This window comes from Peromyscus californicus, unplaced genomic scaffold (genome assembly GCF_007827085.1).
Source record: "Peromyscus californicus insignis strain IS unplaced genomic scaffold, ASM782708v3 Scaffold_11__1_contigs__length_118956290, whole genome shotgun sequence".
NCBI classification, from domain to species: Eukaryota; Metazoa; Chordata; class Mammalia; order Rodentia; family Cricetidae; genus Peromyscus; species Peromyscus californicus.
Window position 1 is genome coordinate 48464098 of NW_026294402.1, and position 16022 is coordinate 48480119.

At 43.5% G+C, this 16022-nt stretch overlaps 1 protein-coding gene across 2 annotated transcripts in view; it reads right to left on the reverse strand.

The window, feature by feature from the left end:
• The window catches only part of Elmod1 (ELMO domain containing 1), a 60301-nt gene extending 49610 nt beyond the window's left edge, over positions 1-10691 (reverse strand). Inside the window, exon 1 of one of the 2 annotated variants that reach the window (XM_052760512.1) lies at positions 10408-10691. The gene's annotated coding sequence lies outside the window, so the exon portion shown is untranslated. The remainder of the gene's footprint in view (positions 1-10407) is intronic. The other variant, XM_052760521.1, reaches the window with a different exon arrangement.
• Between the last annotated feature and the right edge of the window lie 5331 nt (positions 10692-16022).

A 16022-nucleotide genomic window follows, 5' to 3' on the forward strand; every position in this document is an offset into this window, starting at 1 on the left:
AAGACATGATACACTCTAGAGACTTCTAAACTTTACATGTTAAAAAAGAAAAAAAATGTTGTCTCTTGAACTAGTTGAAACATAATATTTTTTGTCCTGACAAGTATCCTTTCTTACACCAACCCCCCCATTTTACTCTAAAGCAATCTTTAAAATCATTATGCTCCTAGGTTCACACATCTCCACCTAAGTTTGCTATTGGCATCCCCAGACCAGAAGCTTAGGCCAAGCAAGGTGACTTGTCTCACAAACACTAAGAAAACGAATAAACATCTCCCCATCTCATGCCTTTCAGAATGTTGTGCACTTAGTGGGTCCTAGTGGCTGATGACTGCCCCTCCATTAGCCTGGGATTAGTCGTGTGCTAAGCAGGGCTTACTGCTGCAGAAACAAAAACTAGAGGGCCATAATGGATCATTCCCAGAACCCCAACATTCAAGAGGCTAAGGCAGGAAGATCTCCAAGAGTTCAAGGCCAGTCTGGGCTACTGTCTCAAAAACCAAACCTCAAACCAAACAAACTCTCTCTCCTATTTAAGTAGAAAATGCATTTGTCATGAAAGTAATCCCCAGATTTCCAGGTGGGCAAGGAAATTAGGTTTGGACCAAGGCTGTAGAGCCAGAAAGAAAGAAAGGAAGGAAGGAAGGAAGGAAGGAAGGAAGGAAGGAAGGAAGGAAGGAAGGAAGGAAGAAAGAAAGAAAGAAAGAAAGAAAGAAAGAAAGAAAGAAAGAAAGAAAGAAAGAAAGAAAGAAAGAAAGAAAGAAAGAAAGAAAGAAAAAGCTTAACATGTGACATAGAAGCCCCAGAGGAAAGAAACCTCTACCGCCACCACCAGACCCAGGCTGGTACTGCTTCAGCACTGTTTGGCATTGGTAGAGGGGCTTTAATGGCTGGAACCCCACAATGGAATTTGGATGCCAGGAACAGGTCTCGGATTCAAAGGTGTGTGAAAAAAGAAACCTCTGGCACTTTCCACGCGTGTTGTGGGAAGTGGATCTGTTTTGTAACGCAGGGGAGTCTTGTGATGGTTGATTTCACACGTCAACTTCACTGGCCCAAGGAGTCCCAGGTACATTCTTTCTGGGTATGTCTGAATGTAGTTTCTGGATAAGATCAGTGTTTGAACCCCTGGACTGGATAAAGCGTATTTCCCTTCCCAGTGCGGCCAGCACTATCCAGTCTGCAGTGGGCCTGACCGGGGCAGAGGTGGGAGGAAGAACTGGTGTCTTTTGGCTCTTTGGTAGAATCACAACAACTTTTCTGGGTCTTTGGTTTGCAGACAACAGATTATGGACACAATTAAAAGAGCCCATCTTTTGTAATAAATCTCTTCATGCACACACACACACACACACACACACACACACACACACACACACACGCACACACACACACAACATGGGTGTACGTGTGTGCACAAATGTGCTTATTTCTTCTTGGTTCTGTTTCTCTGTACAACAATGAATACAGTCCCCAACATAGGACAGGAATTTTGAAGGCAGTGTTTAAAAAGAGTAACAAATGTCCATCCTATAGTATAAACAGATGTCTTTGAAAGCCAAAACATGATGCAGAGTGACACCAGAGACGGCACCCCCATTGTCATGCTCAATTGGATGTACAACTTAAGACACACGCCTAGTGTGTGATCATCATTCAGAAAGAACAATTTCAAATATGAGCTTATGTAATTAAAGAATATTCTGGAAATGACCCAGCGATAGTCGCAGAACAGATGCACTTATTTAACTTTTAATTGATTAGTTTGTGATTGTTAGTTGCCTAGGCAATAATTAAGTATAAAACAATGAAGTTATACATTCATTTTAAAACAAAGGACAGAAGTACACTAGTTATCTGTTACATATAGTTTATTAAGTTGAATTGGACAATGGCAGATCCATGTGTAAACACCTAGGAACTCAATTTAAAGTCCACAATCACATTTAGGTGGTGACTCTTAGGTCATCTGAGCCAAAGTCCTACTCAGGGAAATCATTCTTCTTACAGTCCCACAGGTGGTCTCAAGTGTGCCACTTTACAGACAATGTGCTGAATGTTTTGTTTCTGACCCTCTTTGATTTGAGCTTAGGTCATTGACGAATCCAACCCGAAGTTCTTCTGTTCATATTCAAGGAAAAAAATGTTTACATAATCCAACAGTAGAAAAACTGGTACTTCCACACTCTGGTCTTGGGAATTGATTTTAGGTCCTAAATGAACCTCACAGCCATCCCTTTAAAAACATAATCTTACTCTTGATTTTTTTCCTGCGCCAAGGAATATCAACTTGAATCCTGATTATTATCCAAATTCTCTATTTTTGAGATGTTCATGATGACCTATGTAGATTTGGATCATTGATAAAGTTGTAAAAATATTATGACTAATAAAGAATTCTAAAGAAAACCAGCAAAATCCACCTTACCCACCTTCTATGCTGGTTTCCACATTCTCTCAACATAGTTGGTTCACATGAGACCACATCTCAGATTTCAATTCTGTATCACACTCTCAGGTTATTCAAGGGCCCCACTGATAAGCTGTGTTCCAGAAGGATTCTAAACCTATATGTATTTTTTATGAATTATTATATATGTTTCTAGATGCACTATCATTTAAAGGAATAGTGGAGGAAACATCTGGTACCGTATAGAAGGACAGCTAAGACACAATCATCTGTATTGTTAAATCTTGATCTTATTTATTGCGTTCACACATTGGGCCATGTACACATTATACACAGGATAGAATATGAAGGCATTCTACATTAGGCATTTTAATAAAGGCTTTTAAAATTATGACTAATGATACATGTAATATGCATCTCAATTAACACAGTTTTAATGAGTGTTTATCACTTTAGGAGAACCTATGATTAAGCTTCACAACTAAAAATAACTACTTACATCTTTTAAAGCTAATTTAAATGGCCCTTTAGGTTTAAGACACTTTAAAACTAAAACCTAAGTGTCCCACATTAGTTGCAGGATCTAGAGAAATCAATCTGGACCTGACCAGTTAATTTCTTTCCTGCTGGCTAGCTTTTCAGTGCTAGAAGATGTTATGCAAGCCACCGGAAGAGCTCAGGAGACACTAGTCCTACCCAGCACTGGATCCTGCACAGTACAAAACCAACCTGCCAGGCAAGATGTGCTGCTGGTACAATACTAGTGTGACTCTTCTGCAGGTAACCAACCACTTTCTAATTGGATTTTAGGCCTGCTCACAAGAGGGATTTCATGCCTAGTACTGTAAGCCTGTCTCTGAGAGGGTCGTAGGCCACAGGAGGAACCCATCACTATTGTGTTGTTAAGTGGTCATGTTATCAAACTGCATTCTAAATATTTACGTTATGCCCATAGATTAGTTAGATTAGTGCTGCTCTCAACCTTGGTCAGAGGAGCTTCTTTTTGTATTGGACAGCAGTTAATACAGAGACTCAAAACTGGTCCAAGTGCTGGGACTAAGTGGCTGTGGGTGCTCGGGCCTAATGAGACAGCTATATCAACTGCTCCCCTCCCCAGACTCAGGAAATATCATGGAGGGGAGAACAGAAAGGATGCAGTCTCTGGAGGATGGGGAAGAGAGTTGTAAATGCTGTCTTCTAGACATGACATCATCACTGCGCTCCTGAACTCACAGCGGCTACACCGGATCAAGACAGTCAAAATTCCAGGATGAGTATGGGCAGAGCTCAGACGGCCTCATCTCTAGCTAAGGAGCTACTGGCAGTTAATGAGTACTGGAGGAGAGAGAGAATAATTTTTCTTTTGGGGTATGGCCACTGATTGGCTGCCCATGCTCCAGGGGATAGCTCCATATCCATGGGTAAACGCATAGCACTAATTTGATTCAGTGGATTATTAACGAGAGAGAGAGAGAGAGAGAGAGAGAGAGAGAGAGAGAGAGAGAGAGAGAGAGAGAGAGAAAATGAACTTGGGAGAGGATGTGTTGGTGGGGTTTGGTAGAGGTTGGAGGAAGGAGGAAAGGTGGGCTATCAAAACCTATTGTATGCTTGTGTGAAATTCTCAAAGAATAAATAAAATATTATGTTAAAAATATAGGGGTCAAAGTTGGGCATGGTGGTGCATGCCTTTAATTCCAGCACTTGAGAGACAGAGGTAGGAGAAACTCTGTGAGTTAGAGGCCAGTTTGGTCTACATAGTGAGTTCCAGGACAGCCAGAGTTCCATAATAGAGAGACCCTTTCTCAAAAAACAAAACAAAACAAACAAACAAAAAAGTAAAGGGTCTACTACACTATACAACTTTTAGAAAATTTATCTTTCAGATTTCTATAGGATAGCTCTCTGCTTCATTTAAAAGAAAAGTATTTATACAATAAATGCACTCTAGTGACTGATTTATACTTCAAATATTGACAGTGCCAATTGGTGGAGAAAAAAAAGATGTAGGGAACAGAATTCATGTCATTGATGATCTCTGTTAAACTAAAATGAAAAATCAAAACATCTATGAGATAAATAAATGATTAGCTTCACCATGAATAAAACCTTCAAAACATATGGCAGGGGCTGGAGAGATGGTCCATGGCACACACTACTCTTCCAGAGGACCATAGTTCAATTCTTTGACCCATGTCAGGGGTCACGCAACAGTCCTTAGCTCCAGGAGATCTGATGTCCTCTCCTGGCCTTTGAGGACACTGGCACTCACATGTATACACAGTCACACACATATTGTTAAAAAGTCAGCTTGTCACCACCTCGTTGCACACGGGAAAATAGGAAGGAGGGATACAGTGGCTTAAATCAGCTCTTACATCAGACTTTTAATTAATAAGTTCAGCTTAATAATTAAAATGGAAACTTCATTGCAAGAGTATGTGAGGAACTCCCAGTCTGCATCATTAGCTTGCTTGTGACCGGTTTTTAAAATTATACTTATTATTTCTTTAGTTTGTGGAGTGTGTGTGTGTGTGTGTGTGTGTGTGTGTGTGTGTGTGTTTGAGTGTGCACAGGTATTCAGCATAGTGTATGTGGAGAGCAAAGGACAACCTGTTGAAATAGGTTCTCATCTTCCCAGGGTCAAAGTCAGATCATCAGGCTTGAAGGCGAGTGTCTTTACTGTCTGATCTATCTCAACTGCAGGGGTGATCTTTCTTTCTTTCTTTCTTTCTTTTTGTTTGTTTATCTGCTTGAGACTGTTGTGTTTTTTTTTTTTTTTTTTTTTTTTTTTTTTTTTTTTTTTTTTTAGAAGTAGGGTCCCTGCCTGGACAGAAACTCATTATGTATACTAGGCTGGTCTTGAGCAAGTGGAGATCTGCCTGCGTCTGCCTCCCAAATGCTGGGACTAAAGGTGCACGCACCACCACCTCCAGCTGAGACTGATCTTTAAAAGCAGCTTAATAAATTCTTCTTAGGCAACAACCAAACTGCTTCACCTCCAAAATGTAAAAATTAAAAAAAAAATCCAATCTGTGTAATTGTTTCAACAGCATGGGAAACATCATATAGAGTATATTCATTTTATATAAATTTCTCATTTCTTTAAGAACAAAGCTATTCATCTGTTGAAACCACAGCAAGACCTCAGGTTTATTTTATAGATACAGACATCAGAGTTGGCATCATATCACTAATTTTTAACTCTCATGCCTTCCATTTTACAGCAGAGAAACTGGAGTAAGGTATGATGCTATTTGCCCACGGTCAGCACAAGGGGGCTGGAAGGTTACATGTTCATGGGATGCAAGGACATCCTGTAAGCAGAATGTTTGGATTCAGGATGTTTACTAAGGATTAGACAGAGAATGAGCATCTGGCATCACCCGAGGCTCTCTGGGTGATAGTCCACCTGAGTTGCCACTGGGGACCATTGCAGCAAAGCTTCCTGTAATAAAGCTGTGTGCATCCACGTGAAACCTCACTGAAAACAAGACCTAGGCTCTAATTGCCTTGAACTTGAATGATTTCAGTACGTTCCTTGGCCAGTTTTTTTTTTCTCTCACATAAGCTCAGAATTATAAGGCAGGAAGATGTTTGACCTTCTGCAAAAAGGACTGGCATACGTTCCTGAATTAAACTGTTTTCTGCTCTATCTTAGTGGATGATTTTTTTTTTTTTGATAAGACTATTTCACTAGACATCAGTGTAGGGTAGTTCTTAGGATTTTTGACGGTTTATAGAAGAATATGAGCTGGGCCTCATGGGTCAGACCCGTTGATCCCAGTTACTCAAGAAGCTGAGGCAGGTGGATCACAGGTTCTGGACCTTCCTTGACTACAGAGAAAGTTCAAGGCCATATTGAATAACTTAGTGAGACTGTCTCAAAAAAAAGTGGCTATTCCCTCCCCCCCCCCCCCCAGAGATGTAATACAGCTCAGCACTAGAGTGCTTGCCTGGCATCCATAAAACCCTAGGTGCACTCCCCAACACCTTTTTTTTTTTTTTTTTAAGAAAAACTAAAGTGAAAATTAGCCACACATATGGATAATTAAACATTTGAGGCTCTTCTGAAAGATGATTGCTAAGATAGTTAGGTTTCTTGACAGAAGGGTAATCTAGATTGGCATCCTATTACCGGGCATTGCAGTTTTGCCAACTAGAATCAGGAAAAAACAAGTGATGGTCTCTACAGGACCTGCATGGGTTTAACCTTCAACTTCCGGGCAGCACCTTCCACTGACCCTCATCGGTACTTCCAGCATCCCTGCAGACACAGTTGTGCTCACTGCGGTATTGTTTGGGAATTAATTTCCTTCCCAACACTAAGTAGGTACTCTCTAATACTACAAGCATATGGTCATTTTCACATGGCGCTATTTCTGTAAAATATGCTTTCTTTCCATCACCAGCATCTGCTTCCTTCAAGACAACTCAACCGAAACGAAGTGATAGCAATGTAATGTCTTTTCCCACTTGGAGCAACAGATTTGCTGAAACTTAAACATACGCTTCTCTTATTTCAAGAAAGTGTACCAAAAGAAACCGAATATTGATCGGCACCTCATATGAGACATTTAAGTATCTGCATTTATATAAAAGTAAAAATGTAAAGAAACAGTGTATTCCGATACTGTGTGGCGGCTTTTTATCTGAAGAGACCAGGATGGCAGTGGAGTAGTGAAAAGCACCCAGTAATGTTAGTCAAAGACAGGTGACCTGCTTTGTGATATGCAACAGGAGGTCCTGGAGAGATGGCTCACTGGTTAAGAGCACTGGCTGCTCTTTCAGAAGACCCAGGTTCAGTTCCCAGCACCCACGTGACAGCTCACAACCATTTGAGATTCCAGTTCTGGAGGATCCATCGCCCTCTTCTGGCCTCCAAGGGCACCACATACACACGTGCTGCACAGACCTACAGGCAAAACGCCCTCATACATTCAAAACAGTTTTCAAATTTTTTTTTTAATGTAGAGATCCCTATGCCTAACGGCCACTTGCCAGTCTCTACACTTGCCTCATCTTAGGGCCTTCTTCATTCCCATCAGCAGCTATTTCAAAGTCTTTCTTTGGGGGAGGAAACAATGGAAAAGTTGGAAGATGAGGAGGAGTGCTTCAGGACATGATAGGGCTGCTCTGTTTTTCTAACTGAGGCGATCAGCTACAGATTCTGAAACGTCTACCTTCATTCTCTTCCCATGACCATTTCTTTACACCTCTTCTCCGTGATAAGAATTCGTTCTCATATCTGAGGCCAGCCCAGTCGACACTGCTGGGGAGCTGACTATCTCATTCCTTGATGGAGATACCTAGCAGAATTCTGTGTCTTCCTCCAGGCTCTTACATTCCCCCCCCCCCCCCCCACACACACAAATACATGCCTCACACTTCCGACAAAGCAGGCCCTACATTGGTTGATGTAAATCCATCTCCAGCCCCCGCTTCTTCTCATCTTTGGATTTTTGGCAAACTCTCTCAGAGCCTAACAAGTAGAACTATTCAGTAAATATGTGCAGAACCGAGAATCCTCACTTTCAGGCCTGAGTTATTCTCAATAGCTCAAGAGCTGAGCTTGCCCCAGATTGTCTGCAGAGCAGCATATGACTTCTGTTCCACTTTGTTTTTTCAACCCATAGGCGACCCAAAAAAGGCGGAAAGAAACGTTTCCATTATGGGTTTGCAAGCGGCGGGGGTGGGGGTGGGGTGGGGGGGGGTGTCTGCCCAGTCCAAACTAAATTTCAGAGAAACAACTAATAATTTTTTAAAGTATAAGTCCAAATATCACACATAACATATTTAAATTAAAATAGTGTTTGCTGTTCATTTGAAATTCAAACTTAGTGAGGCAGCTTGAATTTTAATTTGCTAAATACAACAATCCTAAAAATGGTTTTAAAAAATTCTTGGAGGACACGGGGTCTGCTTTCTTGACACACCTGAAAGTTTGTGTCTGAGCTCTGCAAACTTCTCACCTATCCAGCTTTTACATCCGTGAACACAGTTGGGTTTATTCCTGAGCGATTTGGTGACATACTTTAGGAAATGTTGCTTGTTACATAATATTTCCCTTATTTTGTTAATTCCATAGAATTCCTTTATAATACCATCAACAATTTTTAGCACAGAAGATACTCTAATGCTGTCTTCAACAATCTCTTAAAAAGCTAACATTCATGTATTTTCAGTCGAACCAGCAAGACACAATAGAGAAAATGAGCAAAATCCCATTTCAGTGTTGTTTTCCTTCATTAATCGAGCACAGCAACACTCGCTGTCCTCAGACTGGGAGAAGCAGTCTGGCAGGCAGAGGTGGGGCCCGTGATGTAACTGCGGTAGTCTTTGTTGGAAAAGCCTTTCCTCAGTGTGCAACATCTGTAAACTGAAGCACCTCAGCCTCTTCCTTGTATGAGAGGACTTGCAAGAGAGAATTATTGCCTCATTACTCTTCACAGGGAATCTTGAGCTTTTGGTCAACAAAAGAATTCATTATAGATGGGTCAAGATTACCTACCTGTCTCTCACATGGGGGGGGGGGGTGAGGGGGCGCTGACTGACTTTGTCTGCAAATGAGTACCATCTTGGAGTACTGACAGCTACGCAGTGTGTCAGTTTATTGGTTAATTGAATGGTACAATGAGAGTTATAGCTCAAAGTGTAAGTCTGCTACAACCCAGGAAGTTCCCTGCCATAAAACATGATGTTGCTGTTCTTGACAGCGACGTCTTACAGAGAAAGCATTCGCATTTGTTTTTCCCATAAGAGAGAGGTCAAGAGGGAGTATCTCCCAATAGTGAGGAATAACAAGAATGTGTGCCTTTGGCAACATTTCAACTAGATTGACCTCAAAAGGAAACTTCTAGGGAGAGAATGGCTAAGACCGCTGTCACTCTGTGTTGTCAGAAGACAACAAGAAATTATGACGTTTATCCCAATGTGGGCATGCTACCTGCTTTCCACCATATTGGTAATACCAGTTAAGGACGGTTGTCAAGCGACCGACACAACACGCACACGCACGTTGCTGAGACGCAGAACAAAGGCGGAAAGCCTGCCTAAAATCGGTCTCTCCAAATGACAGCCTCAATTTATGACACCAATCTAGAGCTCGCGGGGATTTGTGACGTCTTTTTCTCGGTTTGCGGGGAGGAAGAGATGAAATTTGGAAAGCTCCAAGCAGTGACTGAGGCTTCCATCTGTGTGTGTGTGTGTGCGGGGCAGAAAGGCTCCCACACATATTCATTAAACTTGATCTGAAGCAAGCGAGTCTGTGAGGTCGTTTCTGAAATATTCATAAGGTGTGTTACCGGACTCGCCACTTAGAGGTTGAGCAGACACACCAAGAGGGGGAGTAGTCGGTGCCCACACTTGGAAATAAAGCCACTTGGAAAAACAGCATGCCTCACTCCACTGTTCTGGCTTTCACAGCTCCCGGGGCTGTTGTTCTCCGCCTGCCTGTTCAACTGCACCTGCCCCGGAGATGCTCCAAGAGTGGAGTTTCCCACAGTGGGAGGAGATGCAGCGCGCCAGCCTGGCGGACCTGGCTCGGGGTGGAGGCTCCGAGACCTCCGGTCTACAGCGCTGCCCCTCTGCCGCCTGGCACCGCCCTGGGGCCTGACCGGCAGGACAGAGGGCTCCCCGGGGGGCCAGGACCCCTCCACTTGTCCCAGTCAGGCCGCCCTTTGTCCCGGCTTCGGATCCCTCCCTAGGCACCTGCAGTGGCGTTCAGTCGCTAGGCGACCCGCGCCCCTGGGACGCAAACAGCTTCCAGCGCTGACCCGCAGCGCCGCGGGTGTTAATTTCCCGGCGCAGGGTGAGAAAGAGGATTTATAGTCTTGGGTGACCCCGGCGCTCCTGCACCCAGGTAGTGCGCACTTTCATTCACGTCCCTTCACCGTCCCCCAGCCCCGAGCATTTCTGCGGTACCCTACACAGCTCAGCAGCCGCCTCTCTCTCTTCTCCAAGGGCATTCGCCCCTCGCCTCCCCTAGGGTCGCGACTCACCGGGACAGGGACAGCGGTGGGCTCAGCAGCTCCGGGAGAGCGCCAGTGTGATCTCCATCTCCGTCTTCGCTCGGGCTACGCGCTGGCGACGGTGACCACCGCGGCTGGTCCCCGCTCGCAAGCTGGACAGAGGCGGCCGCGGCTGCCGCACTGGCTGCGGGCGCGGGAGGGGCGGGGGGAGGGGCGGGAATCTGGGTCGCGTGGAGCCCTGCAAGCCGGGATGCACCCTGGGCGGCCGGCGGCGAGGAGGCGACCGAGAGCAGCTGGGGAGGGCGTGCAGAGGTTTCCCTGGGAGCTAGACGCGGGCGGCTACTGAGCATGCTCAGTCCCGGAACCCCCCCGGGCGCGGGCGAGGCGGGAGGAATGAGAGCAGGGCCCGTGACTGAATCTGGGAGGAAGGGGTTAAAACTGCGGAGTTGCCCGCAGTGGCCCAGTTTCATTGCCCAGGAGTCCACCACCCCTAAAGAAGTCCAGGGCTGTGAACCTGGGGAGGCCTGTCAATGGGATTCCTTAAGAATCTAGGACAAGGCGTATTTCTCCACTCCGCGGAGGATTGCCCAGAAGTCAAAGTTTGTTTTTAGCTCATCGTCAACCTCCCCCCAGTCCAGATAACACAACCTTCACTTGCTTTTCTTGTGCTCTGCCTCCCAGGCATCCCCTGCCTCTCCTGATTTTTGGACAGGTCAGGTCAAGTTGTCAAAGACCCAGCTCTTTAATTAGGTGTAACTGAGAGCTCAAGTCAGTCTTCCCCGGTCCATACCTGTATTTCAACCAGGGCTTCAGAAACAACACCTTATCCCAGGCTTAATTATAATGGGATGAATTATATACATCCTGGCTTGCAGTTATTTGGGAAACACTGACTAACTCCTAAACACCCACCCCATCCCATCCCCAATCCTTTTCTCTCAGTTGCATTTTCTGTTTTATGAAGAGTATCTTCATAGATAAGAGTTTCTGGATAACACAGAGAAACAGCATGGCCTTTGAAATGGACTGTTCTTCATAAGGCTTTGTTTTTGCTCGTGGTGTTCTGTTCTTTCTGGTATACGTTTTTCTTTCTGTTCCACTTCACCAAGACCTACTCACTGTGATCAATGCTGCCCGGTTGTCAGAGATCACGCATGCGCACCGCTGTAACAGTACTTAACCCTAGTCAGCGACTGCTCTAAAAGAGCCAAATTATTTTGTGCGGGCCCTGAAACAATGTGCGGAGAAAGTAACAATCAAGACAGACAAGGTTTTCCTCCTCGGAGAACTCACACTCTGTAGTGCTAGCACTTGGGAGGCAGAAGCAGGTGGGTTTCCTGAGTTTGAGGCTAGCCTGGTCTACATAGTGAGTCCAACAACAACAACAAACAAACAAACAAACAGGCAATAAATACCTAAAAGAAATCATCACCAAGGACAGAAGCCAAGTGGTCATGACTCTGCAGAGACTTGACTCCTCGAAAACAATGGATAAAAGTATTATTAATGACCCAAGGCTGGCCAAACTATATGGATCCCTGCTAGTTTGTTTTAGCACCATTGATTTTTTGCTCCTTTTATTTGATTCCACTGGCTAAAATTGTTCTAATCTCAAATTATTTGTAGAAAGAACCTGTCATCACCAAGGGATGAGTAGGAGGTGTGTGGTGGGGGGAGACGGAGCATTCAGTCTCCACACTATTATATCTATCATCTAATTTAAGGGACAGTGTTTGCCAACTGGCCAAAGACAACCTAGATTCCCAGATCTCCTGAGTCCCACACATCTTCTAGACTCTTGTATCACTTTTAACCCCCAGACTTCTCACACCACCTATGCCTTGTATTTATGGCAATAGTTACTCTACAACATATATCTGATTCTTTGCATCTTCCTGCTGTCTGGATGATTTCAGTATTTCATTCTGATCCTGTTGTCCTCTGAGCCTGAGAACCAGCATTCCTGAAGCATGTTTGTATATGGGTATCCACGGTGATTAATGACTAATCACCTTGACACTGTATAATGTGGACACCTCCAGAGTAAGGTCTTATTCATCTTTTTATTATGGAATTTAGCAGATGACTGATATGTAGTGGATCCTTAGTGAGTTTACCAACTACAGGAATGCTGGTCCCTCAGACCATATTTCTTTTTAAGGGGTCTTCCTACTAACCCTGGGATGAATTCACCATCATGCAACTTAATTTGTCCTTTGCCTGGACTATGAATTTCCAATTAGCCACATCTACATGGTTTTGCTTCGGGTTGTGAGTTGCTTTTGGATTAAAAAAAAAATGAAGCCAAGTGCAGTGATTGATGCACACCTTTAATCTTAGCACCTGGAAGGCAGAAGCAGGCAGATGTCTCCATGAGTTTGAGGACAGCTTGGTCTACATAAGGAGTTCCAAGCCAGCTAGGATTACATAAGTTAGACCTTGTCTCAAAAAAAAAAAAAAAATCTGCTCAGAAGATTAACATGCAATCAACAGCAAAGAGATTGAGATCGTACGATTTATCATTTATAAACAGCGCATAAAGAACCCACAGAGGAGGGCTGTACCAGAGTCACAGCAGGAGAGCTGAAGAGGAAGGGGAAGAACTGGAGGCTGCTGGGCTCTGGCATCTACTCAGACTCCTGCTGATTCACCTTAGGGATGCAGAGCTCAGGTCTCTCTGGGATAATGGATACACTTCCTGGATGCCATCACTGACCGAACATTCTCTTCAGGAATTTATTTGACTAAGAATGTTCCCCACCCAAGGCTTCTTTCTTTAGCAAGATTAGATTGAGCAACAAGCCAGGAGGAATGTCTCATCTGGATCATTGTGTAGGTGGGGTGGATGCCATGGCCCATTTGTTGATTCTCAGGCTAGCCTGTATTGTGACTTGGAGAACTAGGGATCGGGAGAGAATTCATTGATGAATTTTCTTAGTAAAAAGGAAATCCATGGATTTAAAATGTTTGGGGTCTTGTCCAAGTTGCTCAGTTGTGTAATGTTGGTAAGTGAATAGAAGGTCACTGTGCTTTGCAGCAGTGGATTTTACAGACTGGCGGAGCTCTGGGCACAAAACTTAAGTGGTGGCTGGACTTAGTGTGCCTGTGAATATCTGTAAGTATCATCAAGGATAGTTAGTCCTGGAGCCCCAGAGGGTCAGGTTTGAAGGACATTGTCTGGGCTTTTCATTTACTCCTGTCACTGACTTGGAGGAGAGACCTAAGCAGGATATGATCAACATGGAAAGAAATGGTTCCTTTCTAATCTGCTGGGGAAGAACTCTCCACCCTAGAGAAAAGGTAGATCTAACACCTGGGAAGAAAACAGTTATCCATTTGGAAGAATGGAAAAAGAGGAGTTGTGGAAGAGAGTCAATAATCAACAACACAAAATACCCTAGCTGGTCCTTTTTCAGGAATGGACACCCGAATAGTCTCAATAATCCTGCTGTCACATACTATCTTCATGAACATCTTGCTCCTTCCCCGGCTCCCTTGTGTTTTCTGTCACAGTAAACTTTGTTGACTTTGGAGATCAATCTATATGGCCCCACAACATAGATATTATGAAAACTTAAGTCAGCTTTCTTGGGAGAATTCTGACAGACATTTAGTTCAGAACAAAGAAAAGTTACAAACAAAACCTCATGCAAAATTACATATGTGGTCATATAGAATCCTGGAAGAGCATTCCTGAAGGAGACTAACACATATACATTCCCCTACTTGGCAGTTTATTCCAAACGATGTTATGACTTCTTTTTTGGGGGGAGGGGTTGATTCTTTCTAAATATTTTTAAATATAAGATTAATATTTATACATCTATACATTTTGTGCAGGTATTGAGCAAAGACAGGAGGCTAAAATAACTGATGATGCAGTAACGTATCTTTGCCTTCACGTTGAAGGCCTTCTTTGCTTCATAATCAATGTAAAGCCTGCAGGTATTTGTATCTGTGGGAAGAAAAGTACTATGTGTGTTTGTTTGTTTGAAACAAGATTTCACCCCGTGGCAGCCTGGCCCGGAACTCACTATGCATCACAGGCTGGACTTGAACTCAAAACAATCCTCCTGCCTCAGCGGGATTAGAGCATGGTTCATGCCCTGCTTGTTTATTTTTGAGATAAAGTCTTCCTCTGCAGCCTGACCAGGCCTCAAACTCTCCATCATTTTGCCCCTACGGTCCAAGTACTGAGATGGCAGCCGGAGACTTAGCCAGAATCAGGAGTTTTTCACTTTTTTTTTTTTTTTAAATTTCAAAACGGAAGATTTCTGATTCTTTTGAATATCTATGTAATTAATTTCCTTTTAGGTGAGGAAACACTGAAGGCCAAGTTTGTTATAGGTATTGGGACCTTGAATTTCTTTTTTCTTGCCAGCTTGGGGTAGGAAGACATGAAATGGAATAAGGATATACATTCTTTGCCATGGGAGTTGTTTAGGTGGAGAGAAAATTTGATTTGGATTTTTGTTCAAAATTTCATAAAGGTTTTAAAATATGTCTGCAAATGTAATTAAAAGACCACATCATATGAGCTACAAAATATTATACTAAGACCAGAAAGATACAATTTTTGTCTCTATAATTATTTTTGAAATTTAAGTCTCACTTTATGTTGATGATGATGATGAGTAGTGTGTGTGTGTGTGTGTGTGTGTGTGTGTGTGTGTGTGTGTGTGTGTGTACAGAAATGCATTGGCCATGGCACCCATGTAGAAGTCAGAGGACAACTTGCTTCAAGAATTAAACTTACATCTTGAGTCTTCGAAGCAGATGCCTTTACCTGCTGAGCCATCAAGCTAGCCTTGGTGTGTGTGTGTGTGTGTGTGTGTGTGTGTGTGTGTGTGTGTGTGCTTATGTGATGGGTATTTTACCTAAACGCATGCATATGTGCTACATGCGTGCTAGGTGCTCGAGGAGACCGGATAAGGGTACCTGATCCACTGGAACTTGAGTTAGAGATGGTTGTGAGTCACCATGTGGGTGCTGGGAACCGAATCTGGGTCCTTTGGGAGAGAAGCAAGTGCTTTTAATCACCAAATGACCTCCAGCCTAGCCTTAATTATTTTAATAAGTCAAAGTAACATATTTATCCATATTTTTGGAACTGTGGGTTGGTAGCATACACTAAATAAGTATTAGACAATGAGTGACAGACATGCAGATAAGTGAGTGATGGGGAAGAGGGAGGGGTGAATGAACGACACAGCCAACCCATGGACAGGCGCTCATCTGTCTAGAATGTCCTGAGACTATTCAGATTTCAAATATTTTGTTTCATTGTCTGTGTTCCAGATGACATGTTTCATTCTCTCTGTCTCTCTGTCTCTGTCTCTCTCTCTCTTAAGCCAGGGTCTCACTGTATAGCATTGGCTGGTCTATAACTCTCTATGTAGACCAGAGGGCCTTAAACCTACAGAGATCTGTCTGCCTCTGCCTCCTGAGTACTGGGTTGGATCCCTAGGAACACACACACACACACACACACACACACACACACACACACACACACACACGTACTCATGCACATCTATCTATATAATTTACACATCTGATACACATACACATATATACATTGCTACATATGTGGGGACATTCTACTAACTTAATTCTGAAACTAAACAAGAGATGATTACTTCAAC